This window comes from Anabrus simplex, chromosome 1 (assembly GCF_040414725.1).
Source record: "Anabrus simplex isolate iqAnaSimp1 chromosome 1, ASM4041472v1, whole genome shotgun sequence".
NCBI classification, from domain to species: Eukaryota; Metazoa; Arthropoda; class Insecta; order Orthoptera; family Tettigoniidae; genus Anabrus; species Anabrus simplex.
The window spans coordinates 302,950,015-302,968,287 of NC_090265.1; positions in this window are offsets into that span (position 1 = coordinate 302,950,015).

The window sequence follows — 18,273 nt, forward strand, 5'->3', positions numbered from 1 at the left end:
ATGACAGCTGTCAAAAAGCACGTGGCTTTGTTTACAAATCTGTCAAAAAGCACGTGGCTGTCAAAAAAACACGTGGCTTTGTTTACCTCATGCTAGTTAGGTTAAGTTGGTACCACTAAGGTTTAGGCCCGTCAAGATGGTAGTACTGAGGTTTGCGATGCGTTGTTGTTGATGAGAGCTGTCAAACAGCACGTGGCTTTGTTTACAAATCTGTCAAAAAGCACGTGGCTGTCAAAAAGCACGTGGCTTTGTTTACCTCGCGCTAGTTAGGTTAAGTTGGCACTACTGAGGTTTAGGCCCGTCAAGATGGCAGTACTGAGGTTAGCGATGCGTTGTTGTCGATGACAGCTGTCAAAAAGCACGTGGCTTTGTTTACAAATTCAAATTTCCCGCGGGAGGTGGAGGAGGCATCTGGGAGGCCTCTGGCTGAGGTGGAGGTGGAGGTGGCATCTGGGAGGCCTCTGGCTGAGGTGGAGGTGGAGGTGGCCACTGGGAGGCCTCTGGCTGAGGTGGAGGTGGAGGTGGCCACTGGGAGCCTGAGGTGGAGGTGGCCGCCGAACTGTCCAATTATACTACTAATATCGATATCCACATTCCATATATGCTTACAATAACCTAAAATCATCTTACGAGCACGGTATAACTATTACTCAAATTGGCACACGCTTGCGGTTAACTTCTTAAAATGTAGCACTGGCATTCACATACTGGCACATATAATTTATTTGTAGGCAATTCTGCACTCCTACTATTACATTTCAACAACTACAAATAAATTTGAACTGGTAATTTGGAAACTTATTACATATCTCGTCTCGATTAGGTCAACTGCTGGCTCCTTCTCGCTTCTTATGCCATCTCTGAGCACTCAGCCTTGGTATCCGTGTACATCACAGCTGCGCATCGGTCTCGGCAGTCTGGCTTGAGTCAAAGCACCTCAGGTAGTCTTCCTCCACCAGTTTAACCGTGTTTCATCATATCTCCGGTGTCCATGCAATAAGAAGACAACATTATTTGGGCAGAATACATAGTTAGATCTTCCATTTTAAGCTTTCTAGGACGTATGAATGGCTATTGGTATTTCTTAATACTCAAAAGTTGTGCTCTAAATATCAATATATTTCCAATAAAGCTTGCTCTCGTTAAATATATAGCCTACTGAATGTTGATTAGAGCTTCGGAATAATATATCTGCAGTTTTTGACGGTATCCGGCCACTTATTATAATGCGACTGGCCCTTTCCTTCTCGATCCTTTACTGGCCCGTAGTTTTCCTTAACTTCAATATTTTAAAACGAAAGTATATACGTTTTCCTCTCGTCTCGGGTTATTTTTGCAGGTGTAAAGAACTAAATTCTTCGTTCGAATGTATTTTATCTCTCCGCTTTCTCCTCGTACGCTGATAATATTCTTCTTAGCTCGCAGTAAAATTGCTATCTTTTAAATGTGATCTTCTCTTACAAAGTAGTTAAGAATAGAATGAATTCAATTATTTTAAAGGACCATAGTTGTTCTATCTAAGAAACTCTTTTTCTTTCTCGCCGGTCTTTATAAGTCTCCGCCTTCTAATTACGATCAACATGCCACATGGATACACTTCATATATATTTGCGCTGTTTGAAGCTGCTTCGCGCCATTTTATCCGCTACATCTCGATGTTAATGATCATCTCAACTGTAACGTAATGGTACAGTACCTCTTCTTGTATTCTGAAGCTGAAACTCTCTGTGACCTATCAGCAGCCAGCTCGATGTCCATGAAAGGACCGCTCAGTCCTTCTGTCGTTTTGTTGGTTCTCTCCTTGTAGACCTCTCTATGGTCGGGCGGTTAGCACCTGGGCAAGGTAGGCACAAGTATCTCAACACGTAGAAACTCCTAAACTGTACGGTACTCCTCTGCTGGTGAACGGATATGTGTTAAAGGTCTTACATTTGTAAACGTCAGGGTAGGACCTTCAAGTCGTTTCTCTATTTAAACCATATAAGTTATATAACATATTATAAGGCTAGTTCTTTTGGTCTTGCGGGACTAATGTAGGTGCCAGTATCTCTCTATAAATTTCACAAGCGTGTACGAGCGTTTACCATCGGTATCCTTATCAGTTTTCTTTCACTGCGACTAGGATTTTTCCAAATTTAAATTTCCTTGAAAATTCTGGATTGTAATTTTCTCTCCTCCTAGTCGTATTTTAAGTTGGGCATATCCCCAGGTTGTTTCTGGCCTTTATTAAATTTCCTGTCTTCGTTTCGTCTTTCATTTTCTCTGGCCAGCTACGTAACGTGAACGTAACACCTGTTTTGAGGGAGTTATTTCCCCAGTATTTACGTTTATTTGCGAATTCCTTTTTCCTCTTGTGAAATGGGTTTGATGCTCCGTACAAGTTTTAATGGTACATAAACCTATACACTCTTTTCTACTTTGACCATTCTCTGCTGCTCTCGGAGCTTAAAGTTATTAACTCTTTAAAAAATATATTGTTACCAAAACTTTTGTGAGCTCCACGTGCTCTTAAGATTTAATCAAAATGCATTTATTGTTAATTAATTTAGTGTTATCCGTTTAATATACAATTGAACCTTTGCTCATTGGATTATTAAAAAAAAGTAAAGAAAAGAGACTAAGAGGAAATGGTACGTCAGGCTTAATATAGGCCCTACCTATTCAAAATTCGTGAGTATTTAGTTTTTTTCTACTACCTCGTCCAGCCCTAAGGCTCTGTCACATTTTACATCTCACCTCCTGCCTACCATTACGGTTATTAGTCTCCAGTTGTAAAGGTCACTAGCGTTAGCATTTTTGTGTAATAAAATGGTTCGAGTCTTCTTTAATCAACCTGGTATCTCCCCTGTTGTTAGCATTCTTGTCACAGTTATAGTAATTATTTCTCAGGTAGAATCATTCCTAATGACTCTAACAAGAACGTGATCAGTTCCTGCTGTGGTGTCAACAGCGATTCGGCGAGTTGCTAATGATATTTCTTCGTTTACGGTTGGAGATGCTGGTACTGTACATATTGTCCAGTTCCAGTCAATCTGCTTCACTCATTCTAAGTAGGCCTATGTATTTCCTCCGTATTTACTCCTTACATTAGAATCAACAGAAATGCTTACATGAAATGTTCATATATCTCTTTACTTCCAAATGTACACATTTTATAGTTATCATCCAGAATGCGTCGCATTGCCTTTATTGTTTGGTTTTAAATCAGATGTTCAGTAGCCTCGTAATTGTAGCTAACTTTAGGTTCTTCACGAGACTTTTTTGTCGCACATTTTGTTTTAGTTGTTTTATTAAACTATGTTTATTTTTGGTGAGATGTGTCTTTCTCCCAGATTCATAATATTTAGTTGCTGGAAGTTTTGTCCCGCTAAGATGTTTATCTCTTGCTGAAGAAATTAGGGAAGTCTTCTGAAGCTTTGCCATATTATGTAACGTGGCCATCCCTTAATAAGACGAATATCTGTTTCCACTCTAGGAGTTCTTCTTTAAATTGTGAAGCAGGTTGGTCAGAGGTATCACTGGCAGCTGTTGGAACTGATCATTCTCATAGTATTTGAGATGTTTTGTCGTAATTCGTAAGTTGGTGTCTATCAGTCAGTTTAGTACAGTGAACTTGTAGGTGCGAACGTCTAATATGTACGTTTACTCCCCAGTCTCCTTCGAAAACTCCGTCGCAGTGTGGGCAATTTGTACCTTTCTAACTCATATTCACGTGTACATAAATAATTATTCATCAACCTTGTTAGGGATTAGGCAGTATAATCACAACCTTCATTTACATAACGTACGAGTTTATAGTATACTTCACTTTATATATCTTGGATTTTGGATATCATATTTATTGTCATTTTTCATAGATCATTCCAATGTTCCTAAAAGTTAAAACATTTCTTCATGAGCTTTCAATAATACTTAATATTATCATCAAAATCTGAAATATACTACCTATAGAGTGATATATTGTGATATGTTTCTTCCTTCATAAAATAATGAAAGCATTAGTATTCTGGCAATGTAAAGAGTTCAGAAAATGACTGCCATAAAAGGTTTAACTATATCTATTCGACAGTTCACATCATCCTTACTCTAATTAATATTATAAATATATTGCCTACCTTTCCTGTTAGCGTGACAGACATTTGTGTAGACGTCTGTTACAGTTCTAGTCATACAAACAACATGTACGCTGCTAGCTGTGAAACTGTTGCGTCAATGACAATTGGAAATAAACACTTAAGACAGACAAGGCAGAACTCTCCCTCTCTTAACTCAATGCCAGCTTCTCGCTAATGAGATGATTAAAATCCCTTCCCACTTCCCTCCAGTTTATACACAATCACAACACCTTGCTTTGCAGCACGAGTTGACAGGCTTCTGAATAGCAAGTTCACGTAAATCCCACGCCACAGCAAGACAGCAAACATCACTAATATTCTAGGATATAAACCGCATGTTCTAGGGCTCCAAACACTAGACATATCTAACGGGATTGTTGTAGCCACCTGAAGGGGTATGGATTAAAAGGATGTAGTGAAACGAAGGATTACTCAGACGATTGTGTACACTCTTGTAGTAAGTCACGCCTTAGCACACTTAGGTTTATTTTAAACTGCTATAATATCATTATTAATGACATCATTTATGTGTACAGGTAATTTCCAGAAAGGTTTATACATCTTGGATGTGTCATGAAAGGTTTAGTGCTACAACCCATACAGATCTGATTTTTCTCACGGGTAGATTATTTTTTATGGCCATCCAGGAGAACACAAAATTAGGATATTCTTAAAATTTCCGTTCAAATATACGATGTTCATTATGAACTTGAACTTGGGATTGCCCAATCCCTGATCACTTGAAAGGCGTAATAGATAAGTAATTGCGTCACTGGCGTCGTACCGAGACCCCTGTGGCTAGAATCCTGGCCAATACATGTAGGATTCTTGAAATGATAGATCGTATCATTATGATTCGGATTCTACGTAACGCTGAAAGTCCCAAATTCCTACAAACGTTCATTTAAAGTGGGTAAAGAATAAGAAGTCACGTGGTAACATAAGATAAAATATGGAGGATGGGTATTAATCATCGTATAAAATAAAAGCCATTGTAAACAGTGCTGATGGGTTGATACACTTGGATACACATCAGTGTGTGCTGATATAGACTTTTTTATTCTAAAAGGTGAATGGGTAAAACCTGTCATTTTGCGCTAGGCATGAACCTCTAGAGCATAGCCATGTGATAAAAACCATTTTCTAGATGCTCGAAATTAGGACGATGTAGCCCACTTTCCTCTACAAACATTCAGTTTTACAAATACACATGTAACCCATCACCGAATACATTCTAATGAAACAAGTGGTATATAGTACTGACATACTGAAATAAAGACTGCCCATGAACGTTAAAAAGTGCAAACCAACAATTCATACTTTCTTAGTCTAAGGAGGGAAAGGAAAACATGAAACGGATCAACAGCAGATTATTTTACTAGGAACAACTTTGGAGATAACATTTCCCTTTAGAACTGTCGTGCATTTTCAATATACTTCCAATTTGAAATCATTTATGAACCAGTAAGGAAGAAAGTAATTTAATTTAATATTAAGCAAGACAATATACTTACAATCTTCTAAAATCACTGAGAATTGTAATGCTTTACCTTTTTTGTTATAGATATCATAAAGTTACATACCTCCCTGTGTGGCTCATTGATAGTGTGTCAGCCTCAGGTTCCCAAGATCACTGATTCATGTTTTTTTTTGTTTTGTTTGTTTGTTTGTTGGGAGAGGAAAGGCCTAGGAGTTGGAAGGAAGCGGCCGTGGCCTTAATTAAGGTACAGTCCCAACATTTGCCTGGTGTGAAAATGGGAAACCACGGAAAACCATTTTCAGGGCTGCCGATAGTGGGATTCGAACCTACTATCTCCCGGATGCAAGCTTCACAGTCGCGCGCCTCTACGCGCACGGCCAACTCGCCCGGTATCGCTTATTCAAACGCGTCAGAAGACTTTTCGATATTTGAAGAGTGGAAGAAATTTCATTTAATGTTCTATGCCGTTCATCGTCCGCATACGAGGACGGTTTGAAAAGTTCTCGGAATCACCGCTAGATGTCAGTGCTAGAGCAACGAGGTTCCCGCGCAATAATCATACATCCTTTGTGAGTGAACACGTGGCGCGTCAGTGCTCTAGCTGCAGGAGTGTGGTAGTGACGACTCTTTGTTGTTGTTCCCGCGTAGTGATTTGTGACAATGGAAAAACTGAGATTCGAGCAGTGATTAAATACTTTGTAAAGAAAAGTATGAAAGCAAAGGAAATTCATGCCGACTTTCAGAACACACTGGGAGACTCTGCTCCTTCATTTTCAACTGTTGCCAAGTGGACCAGCGAGTTTAAATTTGGTCGGGGGAGCTTGGATGATGATCCGCGTAGTGGACGGCCAAAAAGTGTTGCGACCCCAGAATTTATCGCAAAAGTGCATAAAATGGCCATGGAGGATCGTCGACTGAAAGTGCGGCAGATTGCTGAAGCTGTAGGGATGTCTTCTGAACGGGTATATTATATTTTAACCGAAGAATTTGTTATTTCTTTTTTGTTTTGTTTCATCATCATCTGTTTACCCTCCAGGTTCGGCTTTTCCCTCGGATTCGGCGAGGGATTCCACCTCTACCGCCTCAAGGGCAGTGTCCTGGAGCTTCAGACCCTTGGTCGGGGGATACAACTGGGGAGAATGACCAGTACCTCGCCCAGGCGGCCTCACCTGCTATGCTGAACAGGGGCCTTGTGGAGGGATGGGAAGATTGGAAGGGATAGACAAGGAAGAGGGAAGGAAGCGGCCGTGGCCTTAAGTTAGGTACCATCCCGGCATTCGCCTGGAGGAGAAGTGGGAAACCACGGAAAACCACTTCCAGGATGGCTGAGGTGGGAATCGAACCCACCCCTGCTCAGTTGACCTCCCGAGGCTGAGTGGACCCCGTTCCAGCCCTCGTACCACTTTTCAAATTTTCGTGGCAGAGCCGGGAATCGAACCCGGACCTCCGGGGGTGGCAGCTAATCACGCTAACCACTACACCACAGAGGCGGTCTTTGTTTTGTTTACTCGAAAATATTAATTAACAGTTAGCAATGGGTTGCCTATCAGAGATTCTGTTTCTCTGTCATCTGGGTTGGAATAATGGTCGGACATTAAACTCCTCTTGCTCATATCCATGGCACTCTGAATGTCCCTAGATACGTTCAATAGATTCAAGACGTCGTTGCTGGGCCATACAGAAAACTTCCTGTCAGTAGACCTCATCGCACTACGGAGACATGCACTGCGTGTGTCAGTGCCCGGGTAAACACGTACGGACATATAGGAAGTGACAAGACCGCAACGACCAACGCCACGTGCTACCCTTCAAGAGCTCACCGATCTTGTCTTGGAGAAGAGAGATCATTTATTACGAGAGCAAGTTGATGAAATAACTTGTTTGTTTGAACTATGTTCATGAGGAGCAGTTACCCATTACTAAGGCTCGGATGTTAATAAAAAAGTCATATTTTTTTCCTGAGGTCAAAATCTGAAGAATAACTGTTAATGATGGATCCCTGTCTCCGTTAAAAGCAACTCGATGTTTCATATAAATGCATATTTCACCCATTTTTATTGTTTTGGTCATAGTTTGCTCATTTTAGCGATATAAGGTCATATTTCGAGCATTTTTGTTTAAATTGAGGTGCCATTTTTAACAAGGTAAGTGCATATTATCTTCGTCGAGTTCCAAAACAAAGGATTTAAAACACACGATTTCAAAATTCTGTAGTGGATGTATTTTTCTCTCTTTTCTCGAAAGAGGTAGCAGGTTTAAAAGACATGATTCCGTTAAAAAGGAGGTGCTGTACGAACGTACGCTGACCCATACTAAGGTAAAGGTAAGGGTTGTTCTGCCCGAAGGCAGGTCCGAACCTCCACAGAGATGTTCCTCAGCCGGAGTTTACGTGCGGTAGGGTGGCCAGTTCCTTTCCGCTCCTCCATTCCCTTACCCCCCACCAACAGCGCATGGCAACCCATCCAACTCCTGACCACGCCCAATGTTGCTTAACTTCGGAGATCTCACGGGATCCGGTGTTTCAACACGGATACGGCCGTTGGCAGCCATACTAAAAGGCATGCTAATACAGATTGTTGTGATTTTTAAGAAAACAAAGTGAGAACTGCTCTTCTGGGCTGATACTGAATGAATGTATAAAGTTTGTATCTGCCTACTGTTGCTCTGTCAGTTTTCATGATTAAGTGTATCTGATGTATTATAGCTAATCACTTCTTGGCACGTTTAGTGTTAGTAATATTGTAATACTTGTCCGCCTCTGTGGTGTAGTGGTTAGCGTGATTAGCTGCCACCCCCGGAGGCCCGGGTTCGATTCCCGGCTCTGCCACGAAATTTGATAAGTGGTACGAGGGCTGGAACGGGGTCCACTCAGCCTCGGGAGGTCAACTGAGTAGAGGTGGGTTCGATTCCCACCTCAGCCATCCTCGAAGTGGTTTTCCGTGGTTTCCCACTTCTCCTCCAGGCGAATGCCGGGATGGTACCTAACTTAAGGCCACGGCCGCTTCCTTCCCTCTTCCTTGTCTATCCCTTCCAGTCTTCCCATCCCTCCACAAGGCCCCTGTTCAGCATAGCAGGTGAGGCCGCCTGGGCGAGGTACTGGTCATACTCCCCAGTTGTATCCTCCGACCAAGAGTCTGAAGCTCTAGGACACTGCCCTTGAGGCGGTAGAGGTGGGATCCCTCGCTCAGTCCGAGGGAAAAACCGAACCTGGAGGGTAAACAGATGATGATGTAATATTGTAAAACTTGCTACCTGTCCCTAAAATGCCGAAGTCACATTTTACCTATTTTTGGGGTCATATTTAGCTAATTTTAGGGCATATTTTTTTGTATGTTTTGTACTTCTTTAGGTCATAAACTTACGATCCCTACTAAGGCATAACATGTTAAGAAGGAAGCCATATTTCTTCAGTCTCGACAAACTGAGAAGCTTTTAAAGTTATATTAATGTATAACAGTCACCACTGTGATTAGCACCTCGCAAGCTTGCACATTGAAGACATTGGTGCAGTAGGTAATTTGTTTTGTTTTGTTTTCTGAGTCATTAGTCAAGACTGAGGTTTAGTTTATGAGTGGATTCTTTTCCTTAGTAATACTACACAAACGTGAACAAAAGAAATGTACGAGGTAAGTAGAAGAAATAAGTTTCCATATATTTCATAGGGGAACAGATAAAGATAGGTCAAGAAGACTATTTAGGCATCACTACTTCACTTTTAAACATGATCACCAAAGTTACTCAAGCACTTTCCGTAGCGTAATGTCTCTTTTCCTTGACGGTAGGATGTAGTGTCCTAGACACATCGAAAATATTCAGGTACACAGCACCCGAGCTATAAAAAGAAGGCGAGTCGCGGACAGTCAGTGTTAGAATCAGTGTGGGACTCCGTAGTAGAGTCGGAATTAGACTCATTGTTTTGGGTCCCGGTGACTGGGCTGGGCGACAGGGTGTTGCTTGTCGCTAGTGTCCGACCGAGGTCTGAACGAGGGGTTGGTCATTGTGTCGGACTGTCGAGTGAGCAGCTGACTGAAGACGCTGTGGGCTGCCGTCATTGTCTCACTGGAGTCAGGGTATCGTCGGGCACGGGGCGAATTACAGTATGTGTCAGCAACTGGAGCAGCTTTTGTGAGTGTAATTGGAACAGTGCTTTTTACGACTTGCTTTACGTCACACCGACACAGATAGGCGACTATGGGATAGGAAAGGCCTAGGAGTAGGAAGGAATTGTCCGTGGCCTCAATTAAGGTACAGCCCGGGCATTTTCCTGGTGTAAAAATGGGAAACCATGGAAAACTATCCTCAGGGCTGCCGACAGTGGGGCTCGAACCCACTATCTCCTGGGTGTAACCTCACAGCTGCGCACCCCTAACCGCACGACCAACGAGCCCAGTGGGGAACAGTGTTAATGGTCGTTTTCTGAGAAGTACTGTCCTGCTGTTTAGTACTGTTTAACTGTTGCTGTTTAGTTGTTCACTGTATTCGACAGTGTAAATGACTGGAGTTAAACCAAAGAACAGTCATCGTGTGTTGTGTGGCCCGTAGCCTGTGTTCAAACCTACAAGTCTGCACGCAGTTGCCGTGTGGGGTGACTGGACTGGTGAGCGCACGTGAAAGGCCCGTCAGTCAGGCTTATAGCATAGAAGCAAAGTCGTCTCCATATAGGCCATGAAGGTCCTTGGAGGAATGGAAAGTAAAGGCATCCACTATTTGTAACCTCGGCACTTGAAGGGGTAGAGTGATTAGCTCTACGCCCGGTCGCCTTTGCCCCCAGTAATTAACATGGTACTCGTTTTTTGTATAGGCGAAGTGAACCTCAGGACCAGCACCTCCGGAAGTGGAAATCTCCTTTCTTAAATTTTTCAACTTCCTGACTGGGAATCGAGCCCTCGTCCTTTCAGATGAACCGAACACGCCTTTACCGCCTCAGCCCCAGGCAGCCCCTAGGCTTATAGCATCCGTCAAGTAAAGACTCTCCAGTCTGAGTCCTGCTGTGAGAGACTTGTAAATAGGCAGCATTTAGTGAGTGTGGTCACTCACGGTTGAATAGAATTGTGTGTGTGTGTACTTTTACTGGATCACCCTACAATAAATTTTAGTGATAAAACAGACGGTGTTTTATTCGTAGCAATATAATTATATGCACTCATGTTCATAAAAACACGACACCTTGAAGGACTAGAGATAGGAAGTTTATATTCGCAGGACATGTTCATTAGTATGTTCTGCAGAAACGATTAGCATTTCAGTCACCTAGGTTCAGCACGTGTCCTGTGGCCTAGTAGGCACTGGATCCTCTATGGCCAATGATAACTTTTCCATGCGTGATGGTATCGACGCGTATAAGGCGCGAATGGCGTCCTGCGGTTTAGCCTTCCGTGCTGCATTCACCTGGTTCCACGGTTCATCTTCGGTGGTTGGCATTGGGTCACAGTGCCACACCCGTCGTTTCATCGTATCCCACACTGGCGACAAGCCCGGTGATCGGGCGGGCCAGGGCAACAGTCTGACATCCTGTACAACAAGAAGGCACGTGTTCGTGCAGTAACATGTGGTCGCGCATTGTCCTGCTGAAATATGGCGTCTGGGGTGTCGTGCAGAAAGGGTATGGCTATGGGTCGCAGGATGTCATTCACGCAGGTCAAACTGGACACAGTGCCTTGGACACGTAGCAACTTTGATTTGTGCTTGTGCCTAATAGCACCCCATACCATAAGGCCTTGAGCTGGCGCTGTATGTCTTGTGCGAATGTAGTCAATGTGATGCCGCTCCCCCTGTCTGCGGCGAACTAAAATTTGGCCATCATTTTCAAACAAACAGAACCTGGATTCATCCGAAAACACTATCTACTGCCATTCCTATCCCCTGTGATGTGGTTCCATACACCATTGCCGTCTAGCATGTTTATGCACGTTATTCAATGGTAGGCGAAGAAGTGGACGACGCGCCGGTAACCCAGACCGTAATAAACGGCCACGGACTGTCACTCCTGATAGTGTATGATGTGTTACACTGTTCCACTGTTGCGCCAGAGCCGAGGAGGGCGCAGATCTGTCCTGCAATGCCATTCGGAAGAGGTGTCGTTCTTCTCGGGGGGGGGGGGGGTCTGGGTGGTGCGACCAGACCCATCTCATCGTGTTCTACGGCCTTCTGCGAACCATTCTGTACACACCCGTTGCGCTGCCGACACACTTTGTCCCACACGAGGAGTAATATCCCGGATGGATGCGTCACGTTCTCTAATGCAAATAATGCGTCCTCTTTCAAACTCACTCATTTGACGGTACGGTTCTCGAAAACGTCTGCGAGGCATCCTTCATGTCTGCTCAAATCACACTGATCCATTACCTTCGGTTTATAGTGACAACGAGAGCCGGAGGCACATTTTACCAGTCGGTGGTGGTGCGCCGAGATATCGATGTGGACGTTGAACCTGAGGGCCGACATGGTTCAAATGCTAATCATTTCTTCAGAAGTATTGGTTACATTCAGTGTCTGATTACCTGGCATAAGACACCCCATAATTTAGATTTGTAGGTGGTATACAGCATGCCACAATTATAAAAGAGGATAGAAATTCTGTGTTGGTAGGTAGGCCTATAATAATACCTATAATACATGAAGCATAAAAGAGTATACTCACTGTCTTGAATAATGTAATGTGATGACTGTAAAGTCATCCTACATTTAAAAACTTTTAACATTATCTTATTCCTAGTTAATTTTACATATCAAAATATGCAAAGCAATATCATCAAACTATAATAAACAGAAATTAGCTTTTATTCCTATGACTTATCAGTACATAATACTATTAACATACGCGGAACAGTGAGAATAATTATAATCAGTTAGACCTGTATTACCAGATGGGTAGACACCCCTTTTCGATAGTTGATTTAGGGAACGTCAGCGTTTTGAGCTGCAGCCAATAGCCAACGGAGAAGCCTGCTGTGTTGTCAAGGCTGCTTCACAAGCTACTGCCCTGGCTTCTGCCACTGCCAATACTCAACACCTGATCGATCGAGTTGGTAGCCTAATGTTTAGCAAATCGAAGTCCAGCTTTGAGGCTAAATGCATAGAATGCTTGCCTTTGGCCCGACTCCCCGGTTCAATTTTCAGAATCAACCCCCTCATACTGTTAATTCCCCTGGTTTGAGAGACTGGGTGTTTGACGTCTTCGCCATTCATTTTATCCTTATTAGGTCACCACCAAGCCTATACAGATGCCATACACCATTATTATTATTATTATTATTATTATTATTATTATTATTATTATTATTATTATTATTAACGTCATCGTCATAATCGTTAAATAACAGTGTTGAATTTTACAGTGGTCGTACCCATCGTTCACAAGTTAACTATCTTCCTTGGAAGATCAGTGGTGGTGCCCGACCCCTGATCACGGGTTCGACTCCAACCAACAAAAGAGAACACTAAACCTGAAAGATTTCATTTCATTTTAGCAGATCTACCTATAAAAATAAAACTATATTACCTACTCCTATAATAGCAGGCCTGCAGTTCTTCCTACAAGGATGTAGAAGTAAACGGATGTGAAATACCAGCTCTCCGTTAAGTCAGAAGGATCAGGTGAGGAAGTATATGCGATGATGAACGCATGGTTGATAGTTAGCAGTGGCGATCTGACGGATCGAAGCCTAGCACACCTATGCTTCGCCGGTCCCCGCGCCTGTGGGCATACAGCAGCATGCCGCGTGAGACGAGTCGGGGGGAGCGGGACCAGAGTCTGGGCTGCAATATCAGTCTCCGAAGCCTTGCTCTCAGAAATACGTGCGACGTCTTTTCTCATTGCTTTCAAGGTTTGCAAATGGAACAATGTGTCAGATGCTTACAATATAATCTGCTTTAAATTTCCCTCGCTCGCACTTGAGGTTTGGGCTTCACTGATAGCCTTGGTAGCCCTCAGTATACGTCACTGCTCCCAGTGTGGTTGTGCATTGTGTTCTGTTAATGACGGCTGCGGTTGATCCCCGCGATGAGCAATTAAATATTGGTATCCCTATACCACATAGTTTGAAAAAATACTGCTTGTTGCTTGGTGAAAACAAGCAATTGTCGTGATCCCAGGGTACTTGTGCTCAGGACTCCGTTACTGACCACCCTCGGTTCGATCCCTGTGATGTGTAACTAATTTTGTGCCCTGGCTCGTTTAATACTTGTAGATACCCTCTGTACTTTAAACATTCCATTTGTTACTGTCGATTTTGCTGTTACATTGTTATTATAGTTATCATTATAATGTATGGCAAAACCCTACTTGATGCTAGGCGCCACTTATAACCGGGTCCTTTAAGAGATGAATGGAAATATGATACCTCATACGGAGAAAATGAATAAGACATAAATTATGGTAACTGGCCGTTCCTACAAATTTTGTTATGTACAGGTTTTAAATAAAACATATTTTATGGGATATTTGGAAATTTGCAAAAACTAAAACCAGAATATTCGTCAAAATCGCCGTTATTAATACTTGCATGGTAAAATCGCACGGAACATAAAAGATCGGAAATATATTCTAAAGAACTTTCGTTATGTACAGGTTTTCGATATGGTTAATATTAACGGAGAATTTACTACCTTGGCCTCCTTAAAAGTACTAACCCAATTTGTTATTATTCTTACCATTATAGTACCCGTTGCTAAGTGCGTCTTATGACATGCTATTTCGAGAAATGATAATACTTGAGTAATTGTACGCATATCGGTGAGACGCTGAGTTCGCCCATGGGCGTCAAATACAAAGAGCTGTACCATGCCTCACTGGAGGCCATAATCTATTATTAACATTCATGTTATCCCTATGATATTTCAAAAATCTCTTCCTATTGGCGGACTGAGTGGCTCTGACTGCAGAAACGCTAGCCTTCGATCCCACCGCAGCCCTGTGTCGGTACATTTACCGACACGTAAAGAAAGTTCTTTAGTACAAAATTCCGGCACCTCGAGGTATCCGAAAATCATAAAAAGTAGTTAGTTGATATCTTCCTCCGTAAGTGCGAGTTTGAAAATCTAACAAATTAACTGATTATATAAATCAACAAGAAAAACTAGTTTTATAATCAGAATTAAAATTACATCTGAAAGGGAAGGAAAGATCCTAAATTTGCAAATTACAGAAACCAGAACCTGGTTTGAAATTGCTAGTTAGAACCGAACAGAGCAAACATGTAAACCATACTTATCATTGTCTGTCGTGAGTGCTCCACAGTGATTAAGAGGGTGTGTACACGAGTTTATTGCTTGATCCTCGTCACTATGGCATTCTTCATTCCACTGAGGTTTGTAGGTAATTGAATGATCTGTAGTCAGTGTCCGCCACTAATTTCATTCATCTCCATGCTAATGTGTGAGACGCCTGCTCTATTAAGAGAAGGGGAGGTAAGTGGGGTGGGACGAGCGATTAGAGACGCCAGGCCGTCACACAGCTTCCAGGAATTCACTCGCCTTTCTCCCTCCGTCATTCACTGTATGGCGTACTTCTGGATGCCTCGGAAGTCGAAAAAACATGCATTAAATCTCTCTCATACTTCGCCTTCACTTCCAGTATATTTAAAGCTGGAAATAATAGAGTCAGCATTACTGTACATCTTTATACGAAAGAAACAACAGGCAATAATATGGTTTTGCAAATCTTGAGAGTAATTTTACATAATACGTTTCTAACTAACATAGACACATCTTAGTAATAGACTCTTAAAGCTCGTAGTTCTTATTTCAGATCGTCCTTCAATAAAATAGGCCTACATCTGTCATAAACTGAAGTAAATAATAATAATGTTCGTTGCTTTACGTCCCACTAACTACTTGTACGGTTTTGGAGACGTCGAGGTGCCGGAATTTAGTCCTTCAGGAGTTCTTTTACGTGCCAGTAAGTCTACCGACACGAAGCTGACGTATTTGAGCATCTTCAAATACCACCGGTCTGAGCCAGGATCGAACCTGCCAAGCTGGGGTCAGAAGGCCAGCGTCTCAACCGTCCGAGCCACTCAACCCGGCAAATAAACTGAAGTAGGAAAATCCCATGGCGCAACAGCCACGAAGGACCATGGTCTACCAAGCGACCGTTGCTCATCCCGAAGGCCTGCATATTATGAGGTGTCGTGTGGTCAGCACGACGAATCATCCCGGCCATTATTCTTGGCTTTCTAGACCGGGGCCGCCATCTCACCGTCCCTCAATTTCAATCGCGTAGGCTGAGTGGTCCTCGAACCAGCACTCAGATCTGGGTAAAAATCCCTGACCTAGTCGGGAATCGAACCCGGAGCGCCCGGGTAAGAAGCAGGCACGCCCCACACCGCGGTTCCAGCAAACTGAAGTAGGTAGACCACTGTCTTTCACATATCACAGTTGTGCACACTGAAAATGTATATATCCATCCCTTAGTCTCGTTTCCTGATTCGGGATCAGGGATATGCTTTTACAGCTGGATGTCCTTCCTGACGCCAACCTCAAGAGTTAATGAAGAAGAAATGGTGATGAAACTGGGTAAAGAGGGGGAAGGAACCGGCTGTGGCTTATGAATATGAACGTCCTAGTATTTGCCTGGAGTGAAAACGGGAAACCAAAGAAAATTATTCTCAGGACAGGAGACGGTAGGGTTCGAGCCCACGCGTCTCCCTAATGCATAGCATGGCTCCATAGCCGTAGCGCGTGAACACGCGCGGCCACTCCACTCAGTCAATTGAGCACATTGTAAATGATAAAGAATAAATGCATGTCAACAACTTGTATAATATCAAAAATATCTTGAAGTACCTTAATTAAGGCCATGGCTACAACCTTCCCAAGCCTACTTCTTTCCTATCCTTGCGTCGCCCAAAACCTTATATGTGTTAGTGAGACGTTAAACCACTAGAATGAAAAAAAGACCTTGAAGAAAAAGACTGTGAAGGAAGTATGATAGCAGGTGTAAGACGATATGCAACTTACACAAAGCATAAACTTATCTGTATTTTCCTGTATTTAAACGTCTAAACCGCTTGCTTATTAGAGAGCTTGAAGGAGCAAGAAAGTTAGACAGCCTCCGTGGTGTAGTGGTTAGTGTGATTAGCTGCCACCCCCGGACGCCCGGGTTCGATTGCCGGCTCTGCCACGAAATTTGAAAAGTGGTACGAGGGCTGGAACGGGGTCTACTCAGCCTCGGGACGTCAGCTGAGTAGAGATGGGTTCGATTCCAACCTACGCCATCCTGGAAGTGGTCTTCCGTGGTTTTTCACTTCTCCTCCGGGCAAATCGTACTATGTAAAGGCAACACTATATGCGTTTCTCCTAAGACATCAGTAAGTATTCAAAAAAATGAAATGGCATATGGCTTTTATCAATCAATCAATCAATACTGATCTGCATTTAGGGCAGTCGCCCAGGTGGCAGATTCCCTATCTGTTGCTTTCCTAGCCTTTGCCTAAATGATTTCAGAGAAATTGGAAATTTATTGAACATCTCCCTTGGTAAGTTATTCCAATCCCTAACTCCCCTTCCTATAAATGAATATTTGCCCCAGTTTGTCCTCTTGAATTCCAACTTTATCTTCATATTGTGATCTTTCCTACTTCTATAGACGCCATTCAAACTTATTCGTCTACTAATGTCATTCCACGCCATCTCTCCGCTGACAGCTCGGAACATACCACTTAGTCGAGCAGCTCTTCTTCTTTCTCTCAATTCTTCCCAACCCAAACATTGCAACATTTTTGTAACGCTACTCTTTTGTCGGAAATCACCCAGAACAAATCGAGCTGCTTTTCTTTGGATTTTTTCCAGTTCTTGAATCAGGTAATCCTGGTAAGGGTCCCATACACTGGAACCATACTCTAGTTGGGGTCTTACCAGAGACTTATATGCACTCTCCTTTACATCCTTACTACAACCCCTAAACACCCTCATAACCATGTGCAGAGATCGGTACCCTTTATTTACAATCCCATTTATGTGATTACCCCAGTGAAGATCTTTCCTTATATTAACACCTAGATACTTACAATGATCCCCAAAAGGAACTTTCACCCCATCAACGCAGTAATTAAAACTGAGAGGACTTTTCCTATTTGTGAAACTCACAACCTGACTTTTAGCCCCGTTTATCAACATACCATTGTCTGCTGTCCATCTCACAATATTTTCGAGGTCACGTTGCAGTTGCTCACAATCTTGTAACTTATTTATCACTCTATAGAGAATAACATCATCCGCAAAAAGCCTTACCTCCGATTCCACTCCTTTACTCATATCATTTATATATATAAGAAAACATAAAGGTCCGATAACACTGCCCTGAGGAACTCCCCTCTCAACTATTACAGGGTCAGACAAAGCTTCACCTACTCTAACTCTCTGAGATCTATTTTCTAGAAATATAGCAACCCATTCAGTCACTCTTTTGTCTAGTCCAATTGCACTCATTTTTGCCAGTAGTCTCCCATGATCCACCCTATCAAATGCTTTAGACATGTCAATCGCGATACAGTCCATTTGACCTCCAGAATCCAAGATATCTGCTATATCTTGCTGGAATCCTACAAGTTGAGCTTCAGTGGAATAACCTTTCCTAAAACCGAATTGCCTTCTATCGAACCAGTTATTAATTTCACAAACATGTCTAATATAATCAGAAAGAATGCCTTCCCAAAGCTTACATACAATGCATGTCAA